Raw genomic sequence first — 6,000 nt, 5'->3', positions numbered from 1 at the left:
TGAAAGGGGCCTTAAGGTCAAACTGTGTCTCTCCAGTTGCTTTGGAACCACAAGTCCCAGCATTCTCTAGCTGCACACAAGGGACCTGGAGCTCTACAACAACGTTAGAGCGCCACAGCGAGCCTCACAAACCAAACTACGCCGCTTTCCCGCCACGGTACGTCGGGGAAGCCCTGTGAGTGAATGGAACGCACAGTAGGCGGGGTTTCCCGACGTGCAGCCGACGTCCTCGGTGACGCACAGTTCCCGGAAGTGGAGTGCACTCAGTAAATGTGGCGATTGTTGTTGTGGTGAAGAGCCCCAGGTACACCCCTTACACCTCCCGTCTCTGTACCCCGCAGTACGGCCTTTGTGACATTGCAGGTAAGCGCTGTACAGCGAGGTGGGGGAGGGAGGTGTGTGTGTGAAGCCAATGCCGGGGGCTGGGACAGAGCAGGCCTCAGCATTGTGTGGAAACCACAGAACATGTGTAATTAATATGTGCCCCGAATTAAAGGGATGATGTGGCTACCCTACTCCTGGTACCATAGGCTGAGCCAGAGCAATGTGTCACCTGAGGAGGACTGCAAGTGTCAGCGTGTCTTGTTAAGTGAATGGGGTGCCCTGTTCGCACTGCGTGAAAAATGGGCACACCAACACGCGTTCTGACTACGCCGGGTGTGAATGGGGCCTGAAGCCGGGTGCAAATTATAGGTCCTTTTGTTTTCCGTGCCGCCCCGTGGGTTGCACCGAAAAAGAACTGCGCGCTCTGGTTAGTTTGGCGCTCTCCCCCGCTGAGCTGTTCTCACGGAGGGATGCCCCCGCCAGAACGCTCCAATTAGCGCTTTCTGCCATTGGCTGAGAGTGCTGATCCGGAGCCGGTTGGCTGCTGGTTTTCCAGCATGCTCATTCGACAGACGTCAGCCAAACGTCCGGCTTCTATCAGACAGACCGACATACACACGAGCAGACTGTCAGCTGTTATATATTTTATACCGACAAATGTCTCTCGACAGTCTGCCCGTGTGTATGGGGCTAGGTTCACACTATTGCGGGTGCCAGAATGTATGTAAATCGCATGTGTCCTTGCACCCACTGCCAGAACGCACAGCTCTTTTGCAGACGCTCAGGGGTGCTAGTGAATCCTAATGCCACCCAACACATGGGAAATCGTGTTACACCCTATGTTGCAAAAGCATCATGCGGTTCTGTGTGGTCACATTTAAAAAAAAAAAAAAAAAAAAGTCGGACTTTTCTCCCACCTGGAAACACTAGTACAACAACCCTTATTAAAAATGAAATGGGCCGCTGTGCCGGAGGAAACATGGCACACGCTGACCACATCAGTGTCAGCACTATTGTCTGCCATTGGTTTCATCTGCTGTGGTAACCGAAACAGGATTAAAGTCCTATTAAACCCTCTGTTTTTTTTTTTTTTTTAATGTAAACGGTCACCCATTTAGATAGGGATAGAAACAAAAGGAACATATTTTATTTATGTTTACATTAATAAAAAAAAAAAAAAAAAGCGTTATAAGTGATTACATTCCCTCTCTTTTCTGTGGCATAAGAGGGAGGGAGGAGAAACAGCAGTACACTGGTCTTCCCTGTAAATGGCTGTGCATGTCAGGACAAGCCTGATCATTGGAGGAAAGCAGGCTAAGTTTTCAGCACAGCTAGAGAACTGACCATGCTGTGCTCCCATGTCTGGTGTGGTGAGTTAATAGGAAAGCTGAGGGACTGGTAGGAACACCAGGGTTTTCACACAAAGGAAGCAATACAAAAAGAATAGGATACTTTCTCATACAAGTACATGTGGCAGGCTCATATCAGGAATATGAAGTGTTGGATTTACAAATTCTTTAAAGAGTAAGTTCACTTTTACAGAAAAATCCGTAAGGTAAACTTGCACAGGACCCCCTCCCCCTCCGTTTCGTTGACCTGCAGCATGGCGATCTCCCATTCTGAGCCCTTCTATAGCGTTTTTGGAGCATTCTCATTGGTTGGCGCTGACCAATCAGATCCCGCGTAGCCTGTCCTCTCAGTGGGGAAGAAGTTGAGAGAATACCGAGGGTATTTGTAAGGTCCGGGGAGGTGGTGATAGCAGGGATCAAAATGGGATATCACTGTGGTGCGGGGGGTGGGGGTGATGAGGGGGTTCACCTTACCGATTTTTCTGTAAAGGTGAACTTACACTTTAAAGCTGAACTTTACCCATAACAGCTTGATAAAAATAATGTTCTTTAGCCAGGAACATACATTCTACTGTAATATGCTACCAAAATGAGTGTGTACTGTAAATTGCTTCCAGCATTGCTACCATTTTGCTGAAGCCCAGGGCCCCTGAACAGCAGTAAATCATAAGGCGTAACTAAACCCATTGATTTTATAGTTTCACAAAACTGTTTTCTGTTCCTTCCTTCCTGGAATGTTGGGATTGCTAACTGTCATATTTGCTTGTGGCCTCAACCAAACTGTCAAACCATCAAATGGCTGGCGTCATAATTGATCACATGTGCAGCACCATGGCAGTTGCAGATCAAGCAGAAGCAACTTCCTTGGCTGTAAAGGATAGGAGGATTTAATTCCCTTTTAACCACTTCCCGCCCTCTGGCCATCATATGATGTCCTTGACTGTGCTGGTATATCCGAATGCTGCTTGCAGCTACAGGCCTCTTTCAGATATTGGCTTTTTCAGACAGCGATTTACACCATAAGAATGATTATAGCTTCTGTTCCACCGCTTGATAGTTCTTACGGGTGGTGAGAGGGAACTTCCCACACCCCCCTCCCACCGCCCTCTGGTGCTTCTACTGACCCACCGCTTCCATTGGTTAGTCGGAGACAGGATCCGCCGACTCCGGATGTTTACCATAGAGATTTCTGGTGGACCAGATGATATATTCCTATTAAAGGGGATGTTCACATTCCTTGTAATAGGAATAAAAGTGATCAAAACATTTTTTTGTTTAAAAAGTGTTAAACTAAAAGAAAAAAAGTTAAATGAAAAAAAAAATGAAAAATTTAAAGCGCCCCTGTACCTGTGTGCTCACATGCAGAAGTGAACTCGTACGTAAGTCCTGCCTGCATATAAAAATGGTGTTCAAACCACACATGTGAGTTATCGCCGCAAACGTTAGAACAAGATCAAAGATTTTAGACCTCCTTTGTAACTCAAAACATCTAACCAGTAAACATTTTTAAAGCATCGCCTATGGGGATTTTTATTATGTACCAAAGTTTGGCCCCATTCCACAAGTGTGTGCAGTTTTGAAGTGTGACATGTTCGGTATCTATTTGCTCAGCGTAACTTCATCTTTCATATTTTGCCAAACAATTGGGCTAACTTTACTGTTTTGTTTGTTTTTTTTAAAGCACAAAACTGTTATTTTCTTTGTAAAAAAACGCGTTTGAAAAATTGCTACGGAAATACCGTGCGAGATAAAAAGTTGCAACAACTGACATTGTATTCTCTAGGCTCCATGTCTTAATGGACACATGCGGCTCAGGTGCCCCTATAGCACGCTGCTTGCTGTGGTGGCCCTCGACAGGAGGGAGGGACCCGAGAAGAGGAGGATTTGGTTGTTCTTTGCAAAACCAACTGCACAGAGGCAGTATGACATGTTTGTTATTTTAAAACAAAAAAACGAGACTTAATTTCTTTAACTTAACCCTTTTATGTACATAGCAAGGAAAGCTATTAGCTGCATTCTTTTTTTCTGTGGATTTTATCCACGACACCTTTGGCAAGTTCTACAGCGGCTCGAACAGGCGCGATAACGGGTGGCGCTTGCGCATGCCCGGGGGTCCGATCGCATAATACAATGGCAGAATGGGGAACTGCCTTTGTTAACAAGGCGATTCCCCATTCTGACGGGACATGTCAGAGACCTACTGTTCCCAGTAGTGATCTCTGTCATGTCCCTGGCAGCCCATCCCCCTACAGTTAGAACACACTGAGGGAACACACTTAACCCCTTGATTGCCCCCTAGTTTTAACCCCTTCCCTGACAGTGACATTCACACAGTAATCAGTGGCTATATATAGCACTGATCGCTGTATAAATGTCAATGGTCCCAAAAAAAGCATCAAAAGTGTCTGATCTGTCCGCTGATCAGTACTGCTAAAAATTGCAGATCGCCACCATTACTAGTAAATAAAAAAATAAAATAAAAAATGCCATTAATCCCCTATTTTGTAGACGCTATAACTTTTGCGCAAACCAATCAATATACACCTATTTTGATTTATTTATTTTTACCAAAAATATGTAGAAAAATATATATTGGCCTAAACTGATGAATACTTTTTTTATATATTTATTTTGTATATGTATTATAGCAAAAAGTAAAGTTTTTTTTTTTTTTTCAAACTTTTCGCTCTTGGTTTATAGAGCAAAAAATAAAAACTGCAGAGGTGATCAAATACCACCAAAAGAAAGCTCTATTTGTGGGAAAAAAGGACATCAATTTTGGTTGGGTACACCATTGCATGACTGCGCAATTGTAAGTTAAAGCGATGCAGTACTTTATCGCAAAAAATGACCTGGTCATTAAGGGGGCAAATCCTTCCAGGGCTGAAGTGGTCAATTGTGAAGTGGAAGGAAAATTATAAATGAGTTTCAACATTTTTTTACAAATAAATATGTGAAAAGTGCGGTGTGCATTTGTAATCAGTCAATACTTTGTAGAACCACCTTTTGCTGCAATTACAGGTGCAAGTCTTTTTGGGTATGTCTCTAACACAGTGGTTCTCAACTCCTGTCCTCAGGACCCGCTAACAGGCCAGGTTCGCAAGATAACTGAAATAAATCACAGGTGATATAATTTGCTGCTCGGTGATTGCAGTATTCTAATCTGCAGCTCCCCAAGGTAATACTTAAAATCTGGCCTGTTAGTGGGTCCTGAGGACAGGAGATGAGAACCATTGTTCTGCCAGCTTTGCACATCTAGAGAGTTACATTTTCACCCATTCTTCTTTGCAAAATAGCTCAAGATCTATCAGATTGGATGGCGATTATCTGTGAACAGCAATTTTCAAGTCTTGCCACAGATTCTCAATTGAATTTAGGTCTGGACTTTGACTGGGCCATTCTAACGCATGAATATTCTTTGATTTAAACCATTTCATTGTATCTCTGGCTGTATGTTTAGGGTCATTGTCCTGCTGGAAGGTGAACCACTTCACAATTATGTGCCACTTTGTGTTGGGTTATCACAAAAAAAAATCCCAATAAAATAGATTTACGTTTTTGGTTGTAACAGGATAAAATGTGGAAAATTTCAAGGGGTTCGACGACTTTTTCAAGTACTGTACAGTACATCTGGAAAGTATTCAAAGCGCTTCACTTTTTCCATATTTTGCTATGTTACAGCCTTATTCCAAAATGGATTAAATTCATAATTTTCCTCAAAATTCTACAAACAATACCCCATAATGACAATGTGAAAGAAGTTTGTTTGAAATCACAAATTACCTTTTCTTGATGGTGGGAAATGAGCGGTGTGGCCGTAGGAATATACTATTACCAGAGCAGAGCGTTTCAAAGGATACACCCTCCATGCAGTCCAAACCCTGACTGGGTGACAAGTTATTGGCGATATCTGATCTCATATATGGGATCAAATTCGCTGGTAAGCGGCAGTATTGTTGTTGGTGGTGGAAGAACCTTTCTCTCCTTCTTTGTGACACCTTCTCGATGGTGCGGTGTGTCTTATCACCGTGGAGATCACAAGGAAAATTGTTCTCTTTTGAGATGGACTAATTGTTGGCACTAAGTGTTAGCCCCTGTACACACGGTCGGAGATTTCCACAACCAAATCCGTCGGATTTTGCCCGTCGGATTTTGCCCGTCGGATTTTGCCCGTCGGATTTTGCCCGTCGGATCTTGTCCGAAACTGTTGCATACACACGGTCGGACAAAGTTGGCGAAAAATCCGATCTTTCAGAACGTGATGACGTAATTTCGTTACGATGGGACTAGATTCAGGCTAGTAGCCAATAGCTTTGATGTAGGAATT

At 43.6% G+C, this 6,000-nt stretch overlaps 1 protein-coding gene across 2 annotated transcripts in view; it reads left to right on the top strand.

The window, feature by feature from the left end:
* The first annotated feature begins 226 nt into the window (after positions 1-226).
* INTS1 (integrator complex subunit 1) overlaps positions 227-6,000 on the top strand; it is a 226,165-nt gene continuing 220,391 nt past the window's right edge. For both annotated transcript variants that reach the window (XM_077449122.1, XM_077449121.1), the window contains exon 1: positions 227-363. The gene's annotated coding sequence lies outside the window, so the exon portion shown is untranslated. The remainder of the gene's footprint in view (positions 364-6,000) is intronic.

This window comes from Lithobates pipiens, unplaced genomic scaffold (assembly GCF_037356315.1).
Source record: "Lithobates pipiens isolate NorthernLeopardFrog02 unplaced genomic scaffold, aLitPip1_a1.2 Scaffold_22, whole genome shotgun sequence".
Classification (NCBI taxonomy): domain Eukaryota; kingdom Metazoa; phylum Chordata; class Amphibia; order Anura; family Ranidae; genus Lithobates; species Lithobates pipiens.
Note: the sequence above shows the minus strand (reverse complement) of the source record. Positions and strands in the feature narration are given on the sequence as shown.